This window comes from Pseudonaja textilis, chromosome 2, assembly GCF_049901715.1.
Source record: "Pseudonaja textilis isolate UNSWEBS1 chromosome 2, rPseTex1.2, whole genome shotgun sequence".
NCBI classification, from domain to species: domain Eukaryota; kingdom Metazoa; phylum Chordata; class Lepidosauria; order Squamata; family Elapidae; genus Pseudonaja; species Pseudonaja textilis.
Window position 1 is genome coordinate 146,781,878 of NC_141991.1, and position 17,501 is coordinate 146,799,378.

A 17,501-nucleotide genomic window follows, 5' to 3' on the forward strand; every position below is an offset into this window, starting at 1 on the left:
ATATGAGAGAACAGAGAAGTAGCCTATGTAAAATTCTGTTTACTGAGGGGCTATCAGAAGAAGAGTATAAAAGAGAGAGGTGGGTCTCAGATCATGGATCTCATTGCAATGGGCTGTTAATGTAAGTAATGTGATATTTTACTGATATGTTGGCTATTCATGTTTCAAATTGCTCATGAAATAAACCTCTGAATCTTAAAGTAAAAATTGTTTTATTGTATTACTGTCTCTTCTTTCTTTATTAGGATATTTTTATGACATTATAAAGCATAACTGAATGGTTGCTAAATGAGGCAGATGCTAAACGAGGACTACCTTGTAATGATGATTTGAAGCCAGGGCTTCCCATTCCAACTATATGCCATGATTTTTGTAAGCATCTACATTGATAATATACCATACGTGTTTCATTTCAGGATACAATGTTTTGCATAAGTCCATTTAAATGGGACATAGGAAAGCTTAAGGTGGTATAGAAAGCCACTTAACAGGGAGGACCTTCTATTGTGGTGGCTATGAATTCTGGCGGTTGAAATCCCAACATATCTGGAGGTCAACTGGTTGGAGTGGACAGCAGAATTGATGCTATCAGCAACTTATGAATCAAAAACTTACTGCATTACTGGGCCCGAAGCTCATAGAAAATGTCTTACAGGTATTATTTAATGATTGTTTCATTTAGCAACAAAAAGCTAACTTTATGACAAATTCTTGCATTTATGACTTTTGTAGGTCTGTAAAGCAAAGGAAAGTTGAAGATTGTAAGTACAGTCACAATTTCATTTAGCAATCACTTCATTAATGACCAAGTTGCCGGTCCCAGTGAAATGAGAACTACCTATATTTTAAGTCTTGGGAAACCTAATAAATTAATGGCAGAGATAAGAGTCAAATGCAAAACTTCTCCTCTGTGGCTGCCTCTCCTAGCCACTGCTAAATACTGAATAAAAGTGAAGCCTCATATGTGAAAACATCCAGAAGGCCTTTCCCCATGGCTGAGTTAAACTTCCATCCTTCTTTGAGTCAGTCAAAAATTGCATCAACACAACAATGGCCTCATTCTACCTGTTACTGCTTTGTGAGAAAAAGGAAAAGTGGGCTTTGAATGTGCCAAAATTATATACCGTATTTATCGGCGTATAACACGCACTTTTCCCCTGAAAATAGGGGCAAATGATGTATGCGTGTTATACGCCGATGTCAGGAGCGGAATCCTCTTTAAGGGATCCCGCTCCCAATAGTTTAAGCTAGCGGCGGCGCAGCATCGTGACGTGATGTCAGCGCTGCGCCCGCCGCATATTTTTTTCCTGAAATTTCCCTCTTAAAGGGAATGCGTGTTATACGCCTGTGCGTGTTATATGCCGATAAATACGGTAGGTCTCAGAATGATAGCAGGCCTGAAATAAAATGCTATATATTAAAATGTCAGCTAGAATGATTTCCTAAGGATAATGAAATATTTGTAATCTTGCTGACTGTTGCTGTGAAATGTGATTTTGCAAAGTACATAGTCTTGAAAACTGCAAAAAAAAAAGGAACTGAAAGTAGCTGATGGATAGAGGCTTGAGATGTACATGGGAATATGAGGAGACTGTCTGGCAGTAAGAAAGAACACAGAAGCAAGTTGTGAAGTGGTGCAGAAAAGTATAAAAAGAATGTCTTGAGGTGAGTTCAGGGCCACTGACCATAGCTACTCCTTGCTGGACTCAGCTAAGTCAGTGGACCTCATTGCAATGGGTTACTGATGTAAGTTGTGTTATGATGGCTGTTCATGTTTCAAATTTCTCATAAAATAAACCTCTGAATCTTAAAGTAAGAATTATTGTTTGTGGTTTGCCTGGGTTCCTCTTTATTGGAATATTTTTATGATAGCTTGCAATCATCTCCAAAGTAAAATCTGTAATCAATTGCCAGTTCGGGACCCCTTCCACTTTTCCCAAGAGAAGATGGGAGTTGACCTCTGGAGAAAGAAAACGGATTTTTCAGTACCTTACTCACAAGCCAAAGAAATTATTGTCGGGCATTGGAAAGATAAACACATTGCCCTAAATATGCAGTGGAATTGATGCTACTTGCAATCTATGAACAAACAGCTCATCAATATAGATTAGTATGGATGATTGCAATGAATTATGGCTTCCATTCGTTGAAATGTTTATTGTACTGTTTTCATGCATGTATGTGTAACACTGAATACATGTGCGGTATGTTTTTGTTCTTTTTTCAGCTTTTTTTCCTTGAATTCTTTTTCTTTTTTTACTCAATAAAATGATTTCTTGGATAAAAGCAGATATAAAAAAATTCCCAAGAGAATATAACTCTTAACATAGCACTGCCTTCCTCAAAAGACTTTACCTAGGCATTAAAAAATCTGAAGCTTTATTCTCAGAGTTATCCTTGTAAACGAAATTATTTGGATACCCATTTTACAGCTGAGCAATTGAGGCTGCTGGACAACAACAAGGCTCAAGCTACACAATGAATCCATGCCTACATACTTATTTTCCTATGAGCAATAAGGGCCCACCTCCTCCTGGCTCTTCTTTTTTCCTTGTGTATGACTGCATGTGAAATTGTGACTGTATGAAAGCATATGCGTATTGTGGAGAGGAAGAGGGTGCTTTTGTATTTTTAGTTTGTGTGTGTAGGAGATGACAGGCTGAGCCCAAGGGTGGGCTCAAATGCATCATCAGTTTGGAGTTGCTATGCTCCTACAAAAGACCTAAGTCCATCCCCAATGTATTCTGTTGACTGTAATCTAGAGTTAATTTGTCTTGACCATTAGATCAGATTCTTGTGTATAAGTAGCATGAAATAAACTCATAGTACTTTTGAACTCTATCTTCACTCCTGGTTTCTTGAGCCTGACAATGTGGGATTGTTGACTTTTTTAAAGTTTAAATATTTTTTCGTTAATGTGTATGTATAAAATGTTTAGAAAAAGAAAATTTAAAAATGTATGCATGTAGGCACAGTCTTGAAGGCCTGTTAGTTTATCTTTGACTATGTATGGTTACCTGGAGACCATACATTGGTACTACAGACCTAATAGAGTGTCCTGTGAGAAAGTTGGCCTTGAGCTGAAGATGGACAATTATGTCACATTACTTTTGCAAATGCACACCCAGGCCAGAATGATTCATATGCTTCCCTGGGACAATGGGTTCCCCCTTTACTTCAATGTGCCTGTGGAATCTGACTTCAGTGGATCTAAGGGAATGTGTCAAAGAAGGACAAGATCTGACGAGAAATCTAAAGTCCCTGCCTCTGACAGAAATGAAGAAAACTCCAGAGATGGGCTTCTTACAAGAAATCATGAAGGACAATTATATTTTTATCAGGAATAAGAAATTAAGATGCTTGGAGCATTTCCACACGAGAGCATTTTGATCTTTTCTTCCACTGTCACTATTTGGCTTCAATTAGCAGATTTCAGAATTCTTTTGTTTAAAAACATGAAGTCTATTTTCCTGTTTTTCCTCGGAAATCTTCAGATTTTTTTCTGGCTGTCTGAATTGACTTTTACTTCCCTGCAAACCTGCTTAGTTAATCAGGGCACTGGGTTATCTCCTCCCCATCTTCCTGGAACAGAACTTGGAACTGAAAGAAAGCAATTGATGGCAAAGTTGTTGTTCCCATTTCCACAAAGACTCTGAATTGGGATGCTGGGCCAAATATTCTGGGCAGTGCCTGTTTTCGAGAGCCTATTTTGGGAAGCGTGGGAGATTTCTAGGGCTGGCCCGACGTGTTCTGGTGCCTGTGGCAAAAAATCTTCACAGAATCTCATTTCCCGCTACTTCATTTAAAATACATTCTACCACACCATTCTTTTCTTATCAACCCCATTTCAATTAAAGCGCAGCTGCACACAAGCTGAGTTGTTTTTCTCTGCCATTCATTTCAATGCTACATGCCCAAGAGAAAGCCGGGCTCATTAAATGTGTTGGTTTATAGTTACCCACACAGCCATGCTTACTGTCTGGAGGGCCACTTCATCTTCCTGGGAAGGAAGCCCATCTTCCGGGGATTTCTTTATTGTTGTCAGAAACAGTTACTTCAGGTTACAATAGAAGAGAATGTAGGTAATATCTAGTATACTCAGGGCTGACCTGTGGGAGTGATGTTACCTGTTGGGCCATGAATTGTCTGCAAGCAAACAACCAAGCTCAGAGAGTAGCAAGAACTCCACATCCGGTTATTTAGTACATATTACATGCTTGGGTCTCTCTGATGAGATCATGCCCTTCCTTAGCGCAATCTCTTAGAACCACTGAAATCAGACTCCACTCCTGAGGCACAATGAAGCATGGGGAGGGGGGGCACATTTTTCCCAATGGGGCCTATGCATTCTGGATTGGATGCAGCTTTACAAGCAATGCAATAGAATTGTGCCTCCTCAGCTCAAGGCCAACTTCCTCACAGGACCTACTACTATGCCAGTCTATGGTCTCCAGGGCAACCATGGGCAAAAATAAGCTAGCAGGCCTTCAAGACTCCACTCACCCACCAACCCACCCACATACATACATGTTTTCAAAGACTCACAAATTCACATGGAGACATACACAAAGGAAAGGGAGGAGCTGGGGGGAGGCACAATGTTTATTGCTCATAGGAAAATCAAACCCAAGAGAATTGGCTCCTGCTCCAACCTGCTCCAACCAGTAAATCCCCCAACATGTACACACACATACACACACATAAAACGTTATCCAGAATCAGAAAGAGACGCCCCTGGGCCCCCAATTCCCAATTCTTCCCAGTGATTTTCCTCAGCGGTGACAACAAAAACAGCCTCGATATCCCCAGCACACAAAGACCAGTCCTTCCATTGTAGAATTAAAAGGTTAACCACATCTGACTCTCTTTACTCCGTTGATTTTATTTGCAAAAGAAAACATGCAAATCCCAACAAGAAAGGGGAAAAAAAATACCAAGAGAAAAGAAGGCCCTGGTTATGGGGTGGGGTGAAGGTGGGGATGGAAAGAAATAGTCTCTGCATCTCAACAGACGGCCCTTTTCATTCTCACTTGGGGACTGATGTCACGCTTTCGATTTCTATGGCCAATGCTTCCATCTGGGAGCAGGGAGAACTGAACCACAAAGTTGAGGGCTGTCCCCCTCCTCCTTCCTCCAGAAAATCTCCTGTTGATATATGGACCCACCCACTCCTTTGTATCCTAACCACTTTCTCTCAGCAGCAGCTTTCCCCAGGACTATATATTTTGCTTTCCACACAGTTGTCATTATGTTCTGTCCTGCAGGTGATGGGAGCTGTAGTTTTGGGCAGCCACATTGAAGGAGGCTGCTCTGTATGATGACCAGTTTCAGGACTGAATTTAAAGATAAGAAAAAGAATAGAGTAGAAAATTCCCCTTTTTTAAAACCACCTGCAAAGAGCTCATTCTCATCTTATGTATCTTGTTAAACCCCCATCGTAAGAGATGCTTAAAGGGTTGGACCTCAAATTAAGAGGTACCCCAAACACAACAGGGCCATCTTACTCCATCCTGAACATTGTGAATACATTCTTATTTTCACACAAAGAGCAACCTAAAGACTAGACTGGAAATTTATTTTGCTTTTCCACTGGTTGGCTTTGGTATAAAACTGAGAAGCCATGGTTCAAATTCTAACTCAACTGTAAGGCTTTTGCCAGATGTGATTTTAAGGCAGTCAACAATTCTCACGTAACCTACTCCTCAAACTTATTGTGAGAATAAAACAGGAAGAGGTCTACTGATGCCATCTTGAATTACTTATCAGAATGGAGATGGGATACAAATAAATAAATGTATCAGTGCTGGGCACTTTATTTTTCCACACTACTCACCCGTGCATTGATGTTGTTACCTAGCCTAATAATAAAACATCAGCAAGAAAATAACCAAGTTTGAAGCACATGAGGAACCCAACATTTCAACCCGGAGCTACACATATGCTTTATTGTTGGATTCCAAAATGTCTATATTTTAAAATCAAGATAGAGAGAAAAAAACATTCTGAGGTTTCTTAATTTATTTGTTTACAATACCTTTTCCATTTGGAGCTGACCGTAAATCATTCTGGAATCTATTGGTTTTGAGAAAAACCTAAACACAGTATGATATATTATTTTATTTTTATCTTTTAAACAGTTTTTGGGTGACCTTAGGAATGTGGCAAGCAGAATACCTCCCTGAAACAAATAGTATATTTCCATTTAATTAAAAAATAATTATTTTTAGACCTTGAGGTGAACCCTGTTCTCTTAAACAAGTTAAGGAAAATATGCAGGATATGGCTTCTAGAATTCTTTCAACCCTTTTTCCTAGCAGTGGTTCCAATGTATTTTTTCTGTATTATTAAATGATGGGTTGTTTTGCATTTATGTTTCTGCTTTTCCTTCATGTTGCAGCTGTGTTCTCTGTTCTGGGTCACGTTCACAGGAGTGAGAAGAGAGAGAGATGATAGCATTCTGAACGTTTTGCTGTCCAACTCCTCCCACTGGCAAACTTGAGAGAAAATTTTTTTCTTAATTTTTTTTTCTGCTCACAGACCCCAGTTGAATCCAGACCATTTTCAAATCCATTTTTTTTCTTTTGTTGGCTTCTCTCACCTCGACCAATATTTTATCCCATTCTAGTCACTTTGTGGAGAGAGTTATTCTTCTGGCCAACAGATGGATGGGGTCACGAGTTCCTTCACATTCCACTGAGTTTGAAAGAGCAAAAACCTCAGGGTTACTTGATGGTTGGCCAAAGTGACTGCTTGAGAGAAACGAAGTGCATTTGGCTTTCTAACCCTTCAGTCTTCTCCACTGCCAACCCAATTCACTCTGAGCTCTGAGAACGGATGTCCAGTGAGATCTAGTACGAATGCTCAAGGTTGTTCAAGGTTGAATGAATATATCATCCACAAATACATTCAACATCTTTTACACTCCCAATAGCCTTACTTAAAAAGGATGGATCCATCCATCATGTGCTCCTGGTGTGCTTCAATGGGCATTTAATTGATTGAGAATAAGCTTAAGGTTCTGTTCAGAACTGGGAAGTCAGAACTCCCTCCCACCATCAGAGACTGTTGGTGCAAGTGGGTTCTCTAATCTCAAATTACTGAAATATCACTTGTATTTCAAAACAAGGTGGATTAAAACAGGACAGACTTATAAGATTCTCTTGCCAGGCATGGGTAGAGACCATATGATGAACATGGCACTTTAAAAGCTGGATTTCAATTCCTCTTGAGAAAGACTGGTCTATCCCTCATTTTAGGAGAAGGCATCCATCTTGTGAGAGCATTAATTTATTTCCTTAGTTTAATCTTGATTTATTTCTGCTGTTGCGTTTATAATTTGAATGCATTGAAGTCTTTTCTGTTGGCTGTGCTATAAAACTTTACAATAAATAAATAAATATATAAATGGAAACATAAAGGCCTAGTTCTGCACGATTATTATTAATTCAAAAGCAATCAGCGTTTGCATGGATACACAGTTTTGTCTAGTATTAAAGGGATCAGGCTAGAAATTAGGAGACCATGAGTTTTAGTCCCAACTTAGGCACAAAGCCAGCCGGTTGATCTTGGACCAGTCACTTTCTTTCAGTCCTAGGAAGGAAGCAATGGCAGACTACTTCTGAAAAACCTCGCCAAGAAAACTGCAGGGACTTATCCAGGCAGTCTCCAGTGTGACTGAACAGAACAAACAAACAAAAAAAGTTTGCACATTATACACAGCATAGACATAATAATCAGTAGCAAGTTTGAAGCTTATATGACAAGATCTCATTCACCAATTCTAGAGTTTGCAGGTAAATGAAAAGTAACATATAAAATACATGATACCGAACATTGTCTTTTATTCCAAAAGAGACCTAAAAATCTATTACATAGATTTTAACTATACTAAAATTATATCTTAGCCACATGCAAAAATTCACTTTGAGTTTTCATAAAGTCTCAAGTTATCCTTTCTATTAACTTGCTCCATTGGTTTGCCTAGAATGCTGACACAAAATTGCAGATAATAGCCTGTGTATTACTGCAGCAATATAGTATTAGTATCTTTTGACAGAAAATTGGGAAGGAGTAACTACAAAAAACTGACTTTTGCAGATACAAATAGTCCTCGACTTATGACTGGTCACTTAGACAGATCTCCCCAGAGGTCACATAACTACATTTCAAGCGTTGGTAATGGGATTGCATTTATGGGTGATTGCTGTGTCCTACAGTCACAGGACCATAATTTATAATGTTTGCCAAAAAACAACATTCATTTCCAAGTTTTGGCAAAAACATCCCATAATGAACAAGGGGTTTGCTTAATGAGTATGGCATTTGCTTAACAGCCACAGCAAAAAAAATGATCATAAAATTAGGTCGATCACATAATTACTCACTTACAACCATCATGGCTTATGACTGTAGTGAGCAGGGTTCATTACAGTCATAAGTCGAGGATTATATTAAACAGTAAGCACACTAACAGTCCTTGTTTAACAACCACTCAGCAACCGTTTAAACATAAGTCAGAGCTGAATGTGTAGTAGTTACAATTGGACCAAGTACTTACAGGTACCACACTATCCCTTCAATCACGTGATTGCGATCCAGGCACCCAACATTGAGATTACAATGTTGCAACATTCTGCAGTCACATGATCATACTTTGTGACCTTCCAAGCTGATTTCCCACAAGCAAAAGCAATGGGGAAGCTGGCAGGATGTCGGAAGTCATGGTCACATGAGGTCCTTGCTTAATAACCAACAATGCTTGCTTAACAACAGCAACCAAGACTGCTGGAATTGTCACCTGGTTTTTCAATTTACAATTGTGTCACTCAAAAATTGAGTTTTTGAGCCCAATTACTGTGGGCAAATGAGGACTATGTGTAAAGCCAATTCTTGTTATCAAAACAGTATGATAACCGACACATCAACTGTATCTATTGTATAATTATATAAAGGCCGTTTATACCCTCCTTCAGTGGGGAGAAGGTCTTCTCCAATGCAATTCAATATAAACTTGGCTTAAACAGATCTTGTAGTGTCTACTCATCATTTGGGTTTGGAGAAATTTCCCCTACACATCTTGCTTCCCAGGAGAACTTGTTTCTCCTACCAACAGAATAAGAGAAAGAACCAGCCACTTTGCCCTTTCTCTCCCACTTGTCCCTCTCTATGCTAAATGGTTGATGTGTAGCCCTTCCAGCTGGCTTCCCCACCCTGCTTCCCATATATCTGTGGCCCATTCCACCCACTCTGTTTGAGATCCCACCAGTCTGCCTGATCTCCAAATCAAGCTTGTTTTGTAGAAAGGATGCCCCGAGGCTGGGTCAGACTGATGGCACAGCAGCGGAAACTTGGGGGCCACAAGCTGTCCAGTGAACAGCACATTGCAAGTGTCTAACAAGGCACCAATTGTTCTGGACCCAGATTCCAGAGTAGTGAGTAGACAGCCCAAGACACAGAATGACTGCAGAGCCTCCAAATAAGCTCCAAGATCCCATCTCACCCTTCTGTTCCTCTTTCAGAGGGCTGGTTAAAATCTATATAGAGTTTTGAACACTTGCTCATTTTGGGTTACTTCTGTTCTTCTAGGTGAAATATTAGCAATCCTAGAAGGTTATGATAACTGATTGTGTACTATGTAAATTCACAGACAGTTGAGTACATGTTTTTTGCTCTCCGGATGGCCTGTCTCCCTGAACAGAGAATACAGTGCACATATATCTTAGAATTAACATGATATATTAGTTGAGTAAAGTTGTTATCCACAAATAACATTTGCCAGATTTTTCAGGCCTGGCCTAACACAATCCAGAAGAGGAGACTTTCTGACTTTCCAAATGTAAACAAGCTACAGTTCTCGGAAGCCTTAGTCATTAAGAAGGATGCTGGCAACTGTGGTTCAACAGCTACTGGAATACTAATACTTCCCAAAGCAGAATACTTAATACAGGCAGTTGTTTGGGACTGCAAAACCATGCGGGAACCAAGCAGATTACTCTATGAGAAGAATCAGCTGCCCCAGCCCCCACTTTCTAACTCAACAACCATCAAATAAAAAGCTAGAGTGCTTCAAAGGAAGCCTCATAACATGTTAAAAGAATTTCAGGCACACTGACTTCCATTTGTAACCGTCCTATGTTATTCTATCATTTCCCCCACTTTCTTCCTTGTCATGAGAAATCCATGGGGAGCATGAAATAGGTGCATAATTCATATTAACTTTTCATGCTAGGAATTCTCTGCTTATAAATATACAGGTTCTTGGGGGTGGAGAAGTACAGCCTTCTAATCTTTATCCCAGACAAGTGGATTTGCCCCTAAAGAGGTGGGAAATGAGATAGTAAAAGGAAAATGTACAAGGGGCAAATACGCCCAACAAATCGTATTATCAGTGGGATCAAAAAACAGGAAAAGAACCAAGGAGATGCCTCAGGGATTTAAATGGCTGCCAATATAGATTGCCAGACAGAAGTGTAGAAACAAAATTAAGATTTGCCTACAGCATAAGTTTATTTCAAAGAGCCTTGGGTGTCTGGTCCTGACCACAGCAAATAATCAACACTTTTCTCCGCCCAGAAATAGAATTCTGGGGAATTCTAGAACAAATCAAGAACATAAGAAAGGGCAGAATGTGGAGAGTTACAGATATTTGTACCCAGTTGAATGGGATGGATTGTGTTATTATTTGAACAAAAATGTGACACTTTGTCTTCCCAGATCTGATAGGCCATTTACGGTACATTCTGGCTGGAATTCTCTTTTTGTATGTGACATGTTCATTTAAGAGGGAAAGATTTTGAAACGGCATTCCAAGATCTTGCTTCACATAAGCATACACAAAGAACACATCCATTAATCCTAAAGGCAATCAACTCTTGACAGTACTTTGGAAGGACAGATGCTGGAGCTGAAGCTCAAAATACTTTGGCCACCAAACGAGAAGCCAGGACTCACTGGAAAAGACCCTGATATTAGGAAAGATTGAAGACAAAAAAAGGAGATGGCAGAGGATGAGATGGTTAGATAATGTCATCAATGCAATGAACGTGAATTTGAGCAAAGGACAAGGGGGCCTGGCAGGCTATATGGTCCATGGAGTTATGAAGACTTGGGCATGACTTAGCAAATGAACAACAACAAAAATTGGAAGGCAATCTCCCTAAATGTGATTTGTTGAGAACCGTGTAAGATTGTGACTGCTGTTGATTTCAACAGGACCTGCCTGGGCTGAGCTTTGAAAATAAGATCATGAGTATTAAAGCCAATTTTACTATTGCTTCAATTGCCCTCTTCCCCAACATATCTGTGATGTTAGTCATTTCCAGCTAATCAAAGGTTCAACCAACTCGCTCCCCCTTAAGAAAGTGTTCCTGCTTGATCACCTGTAGACAATCACCAACCAACCCATGGACGATTTTCTAGAGCAGCGGGGTTCAAACTGGTGGCCTGCAGGCAGGATGTGTCACACGCAGACCACGCCCACCCCAGCTCCATGAAAGGGGAAAGTGTTGCGATACGTCACATGACAGCAATGTGACCCCCACGAGTTTGACACTCGTGTTCTAGAGTGATAGATGTATTTCTACCATTTCATCCCTTTTCAGCCTTCAGTTGGCTTGTGCCTTTTTGCTAACTGGAACTCATAATTGGCCAGGCTAGGGGCAAGCTGTACACAGGTGAGTATTTGAGAAAGGCTCTTCCAATTTTTTCCATATATGAAAAGGACCCAGCATCTAAGCAGTGGAGTATCAAGGTTGGTGGAAGCTAAAAATTCTCATTTCTCTGGTGGCTCCTCTGAGGGGAACAGTAAAAAGAAATCACTGCTCTTGGAAGATCCCTTTTATCTGTAATAAAATTCAAGGACACAGGCACACAGAAGAGGAATGGGGGGGGAGGCAACCTATAGTACCCTTTATCCCTCTTTTTCAAGCCCAATCTTACTTCTGCAGAGGCTGAGGAAGGGATCATGCAGATTCAAGGCAGGCCAATCAGCAGGTTCAGTGTGGATAGACGGGTGAGTCATAAGGTCTCTAGTTACATTTAATGGATGTGCAGGTGCGGCCCTGCTGGAGCTGTGGACCTGGGTGACATCAACTCAGCAGCCATTCAGAAGAAAACCCGAGAATGTGAGTTAGATGGAGATCCATGAATCCCAGTCTCTTCCTTCCCCTTCTGCCCCCAGCCAACACCAAACCCAGAGGAAAGAGGGCCCTTAAGTCTCCAGTCCTGTTTCTGCTCTGGGAAACGCCAAAGCTGGTGACAATATGGCCATTGGATGAGGAAACGGATTCCATGAAACAAAAGAGGCTTTCATGGAAAACAAGAGAGACCAGATCTGATGCAGAAGGAAGAGACAAGAGCTGAGATAATAAGATAGAGGGCTTCTGGGAGGAAGGAAAAAGAGGGCCGACTAGGAGGGCAGAGAGCCCCCAGTGGGGGCATCTCTGCAGCTGGATACATTGGCCCTTGGTATTTCCCTTTATCCTATCACTAGCACTATTGACAAGCCGGATTGATGGGGAGCATGCCAGTCCATAATTCTCTGTTGCCCAGCAACATATAGCTATCTGTTCCCCATCCCCACCAGCAGCAGCAAAACATATTCTCCTGTAAATCAATTGCCACCTGCTGCCCCGTCAGCCTCCCCCCCCTCCTCTCCCCCTCCCTTATCAGGACCTTGGAGGAAAAGAGACAGACGGGGAACAACCAGCTTTGCTTCCGTTCTTCCTGGAAAGAGAACATTTTGGTTATTAACTGTGGTTGGCACAAGAGTGGGAGGACAGGTCATCCACAGGCCAGGACCTCCTCCCCATTGGAATAAAAGAGGCAGGGAAAAAAAAAAACTAGAATGATCCATAAGTGGGGTTTTTTTTTTATTACCCTCATACCACAATTATGTCCCTGGATATTAGCATTCTTCGGTTAGTTATTAGGCTGATGAAAGAGACAACTGAACAGCGTCTCTCTAATGAGGGAACCGGCAAAATGATCAAATGATGTAACAGGCTGTCCCCACCACCCAAAAAAAAAAAAAAGTCAAAGCGAAAAAGATTTCCCCCTTTTACTGAATATGAGAAAATCAGCATCTCAAGAGTGTTCCAGCTTTCCAGAATACATTTCCCAGTTATTCTAATTAACCCAGCTTTGGGGACCTGTTTCACATTATCTCTCAGGGCAAAAAATGCCCTTCATTTCCATTCATTTTTCTAAATACTCAATTGATTACAGCAGTGTCTATGTTTAGACCTTAAGAATTCGAACACGGAAGGTGTCAGCGGGTGCTATGTCTATCCACTCGAATCCTTTCAGAATAAGCAAGACTTTTGCAAGAGTCTAATATCTGGGACTAATCTCCTTCTCCTCAACTATCAGTATTGAGACAGGGCTACAGGATTTATTCCTTGTTCCATCAAACAAGCAGATGAAAAAAGGTGGAATGAGAGAAAGTCTTAGCCTCCATACATACACCCCAGTATGAACAAAAGAGAAATAAATATCCACATATCTGATCTGATCCTTTTTTCCAAAGTATAAAACTGGAAGTGAGGGACTAATCCTGTACCCATCTGAATATTCTGATTGCAAATCCCAGTAATTCCTGCCTTGCTAATAAGAGCATGTGACCACTAAAGCATGGGATTTATTTTCCTCCAAACTGAAATTCAAGGAGAATCCTCGAGTTTTAGAAAAACATAAATATTTAAATTTCAGTTAGAAGTTAGTGAAATTAAAATTGCACTTTTTCCCATCCAAGTTCATGGATTCCCTTAAATCTATCCATTGACCCCAAGATTAAGAATCCCCTACTTAAGCTGTGTTAAAAGTACATCATCAAAAATTGATGATGAGCTGTCCATACATCTTCTTTAAATAGTTGGAAATAGTTCCTTCTTGAAATGAAAGCTTGTTTGGAATATTACAGCCACTGAAATCTAGTTCTTATCTCTTTTTTCAGTTGCATTGATTTCCTGGCAAGAGAAAAGCACTCTGTGCATGATAGAAAGTACCTTTTTAAAATGGTGACATTACCATAATGAAACAGATCCTGAAGCTGGACATTCAATCAAAGCTCTATGACTTTGAATGTTTAAAGAATCAGGTACAAGCAGAATTTTGCATGGATGCTTCCACCATTCTCAGCAAGGTCAGATATTCACACCTTTCAGAAGAGTCTTACCTGTAAAACCCTCACAGAGTACAACCGACAAGCAAAAAGATCATAACCAAAATACAATACGAATTAACGTCCTTTTCAGACAAACCCTCTGTAATACAATCTGAGATAAGCTGAAAGCCACCGTATCAATGAATTATTGATCCCTTGTTCACAGGACCTGTCATTTAAGGAATAAAAAGCCAGTTCATTCAGTCTCTGTTACGTAGTAAGTTAAGGATGGCCCATATTTGTGAAAGAAACGCATTTTCCCTTGAGTGCTTTTGGCTATCTTTATGATGAAATTCCAGGCTTTAGCCAATTCAATGTGGATTGACTGGGCGAGCCCTTGCACAAAATAAGACCTGTTGCGCACACACGCACACACTACTACAGAACCCAATTCAGAAGACTGCCTTATAGGAATACAGATCCTAGTACTTCTCCCCCTTAGGAACATATCTTCACAGGCACTAAACTTCTCAGACACCTTCTATACACAAGGAGTCCAAACAAAGCTAAACATTTTAATGTCATAATGCAGTCAGATTACATATAGCTCCCCTCATTTTACTACATGCAAACTGCCTCTCTTCCTGCTTTAGTTTTTTCATGGAGGGAGGGAGAGAAATAAAAATATACTAGATGTCCCAATATCCATCAATATCCATTCCTGACATGCCCAAAATATACTTGAATATTTGATTTTGACACTAAAGATTAGGCTCTAACTCCATAAAAAGCAGAAAATCTAGAAGCCTGCCATTTACCTGCAACTGGTTGTACTATACACATAGCTATATAGCAAATGCATGTAAACTCAAAAAAAAAAAAAATCTTATAGACCTTGGATTCTGGTCCATTCTCAGCCCCTCATCCTCCATATAATACAGAACAGGAATCCTGCATGCACAATATTTCATACACCAGGGTGCCTCCCTGCACTCTTCTGTACAGAAACATACCATCCATTGAATATTCCCTCACACCCACAAGCTCCATTTATTACATCCCGAAAAGGCTGTTGCTTGTATCAACAACAAACACGCACAGCACCACCTACAGCCTCTACCCTTGTGCACATCCATCTTAGAGATCTCCCCCTGAATGTTATCCTCCTGTCCCAAATCGTTTGCCATTGTCCCCCAGCAATGCAGCTTCACTTTTACACCCACCTCATCTCTCCAAGAGAGCAACGCTTCATCAAAATTGCTCCCGCTCCTCATACATACAAATGAACAGCAGGACATGTCCCACCTGTCCTTGGATGCATACAAACACACATAGGCTGTACAGAAAAGGAACAACAACCTGAAGCATCTTCTGAGCACAGATGGATCCCAGCAAACAGCCTACAGTGTTGTGTTGCCAAGGGCAAAGAACAATCCAAGATTCAATATCCCCGCACCCCCATAATTCTAATACATAAATCAGGAAAAACTTGCCCCCCTCCCTCCATACCAGCTGTTTAAGAAAGGTGATCTCATCCCAGGGCTCCTGGAGGGAAGAGCCTTCTGCTTTAGGCCTGGATCCAACTGCCACACCCTTCTGCTGCTCACTCCACAGCCATAACTCAGCCCCGTAAGCTGGCCACAATTCCCAGTATCCTTCCCAGCACACAATGCTTCCGCTTCTCACACCCCAAACTCCTCTCTCTCTCTCTCTCTCTCTCACACACACACACACACACACACACACCCCTACCTCGCTCACTATGCACCCCTTCTGCACTGGTGCATTCATACACAGATCAGTCTCCTCCACTTCTCCCCTCCTCCTCTAATGGCACCCAGAGACCATTGCCCTGACCAACACATACAAATGCCCCATCCTGCAGACAACCTTACTCCTTTTCTACTCCTAGTGTAAGTCTTCCCCCTTCACACAAACGCACACATACACGCACCTGCACGCACACACAATCTTTAACCTTGATAGATCCTCCCCCTTGGCATATATTCTGAACATGTAAGATGAACGTATATCTGCATTTTCTCCCTCTCATTTCTTTCGCGGCCATAGCTTTGGTTCACCCCCAGCGCTGCTACAACCCTTTTCTCTTCTCTGCCCCCACCGCATTATCCATCTAAAACGACGGTTTGAAAAACTTGCCAGATTCCGATCCCAATCTCTCCTCTAATCTCCCGGTCCTCGACCCGGGAACCGAGCATTCCCATACAGGTCTCTGCAGATGGGACCCCCTACTCCGCTCGCTCGCTCGCTCGCTCGCCCGCCTAATGGTCGGGGGCCATCTCCCTCCCACCCGCCTCCTCAGTTTCTTCTGCAATAAAACCAGGCAACCAACCTGCCACAGCGGAGCCTTAAATTGCTCCAGATTCAGGGGGGATCCTCATCACCCCCCCCACACACACATACACCCAGCCGCGCAACTTTCCTCAGCAGCGGAGGGGGGGGGGGAGGTACCGAAAAACCTTCTAACGGGGAGGAGGAGGAGGAGGAGGCTCTCCAGGGAACCGTGAGGGGAATTCGCGCCCACTTGGGAACCTCCTAATTCTCGCTCCTTTTCCAGATTTAGGAAACCATCCCTGGTTTTTTTTTTTTTCGGGTCCTGACAACGACGGACCGGGTGGGGTGAGGTGGGGGTGGGGGGAAATGGGACAGAAACACTTCTCATCCTAGAAAACCCCCGGTTTTCCTTCTTCCCCCGCATCCCCCGCATCCCACCGTCCCCCGAAGAGCCCCGAAGTTGATAAAGGAGGGAGCTGTTCGGCTCCCCTCTTCGGTCCTTCTAGCCCCCTACCTGAGCCGCGCCCGTCCTCCCGCTCACTCTGCGGCCGCTGCGGTCGCCTTCGCTGGCTCCTACTGCTTCGGCTGCAGCGTCTGATCGATGTGACATAATCGGCGGTAGCGGCGGCGGCGGCGGCGAGTCCCCTCCCTCCGTGCCCCGCCCTACCCCCATTCCTCCTCCCCGCCTTTCCTTCCCAGCTCCGGTTCGGCCCCAGAACGGGTGAGGAGGAATAAGGTGGACATTGGTTTATTAGCGCGCACACACACACACACACACACACACACACACACACACAAATAAAATGCGCCCTGCCGTATTCTAAAACGAATTTGGGAAACTTGGGTGGGGCTGGGGTGGGGTTAACCTATCGCTCTATTCTCGGCATCCTGGAGCTTGGGGAGGGGGACGCCCGGGTCCCTCATTTTGGGATGGGGAGGGGAGGGTTGTCTCCGGAGCTTTAGAAACGAACGGGTGAGGTAGAGGGTGCCTTGAGGGGTGAGGGGTGCGGGGGGAAACGGGACAGATGGAGCGGAGTACAGGAGACGGGAGCCCGACCAAAAAATGCAGAAGGAAAGAATCAACGAAGAGAAGGGAGCCAAGCTG

At 42.3% G+C, this 17,501-nt stretch overlaps 1 protein-coding gene across 9 annotated transcripts in view; it reads right to left on the minus strand.

Annotated features, from left to right (window-relative positions):
• The window catches only part of L1CAM (L1 cell adhesion molecule), an 89,852-nt gene extending 72,826 nt beyond the window's left edge, over positions 1-17,026 (minus strand). For all 9 annotated transcript variants that reach the window (XM_087925797.1, XM_087925796.1, XM_087925790.1 and 6 more), the window contains exon 1: positions 16,911-17,026. The gene's annotated coding sequence lies outside the window, so the exon portion shown is untranslated. The remainder of the gene's footprint in view (positions 1-16,910) is intronic.
• Between the last annotated feature and the right edge of the window lie 475 nt (positions 17,027-17,501).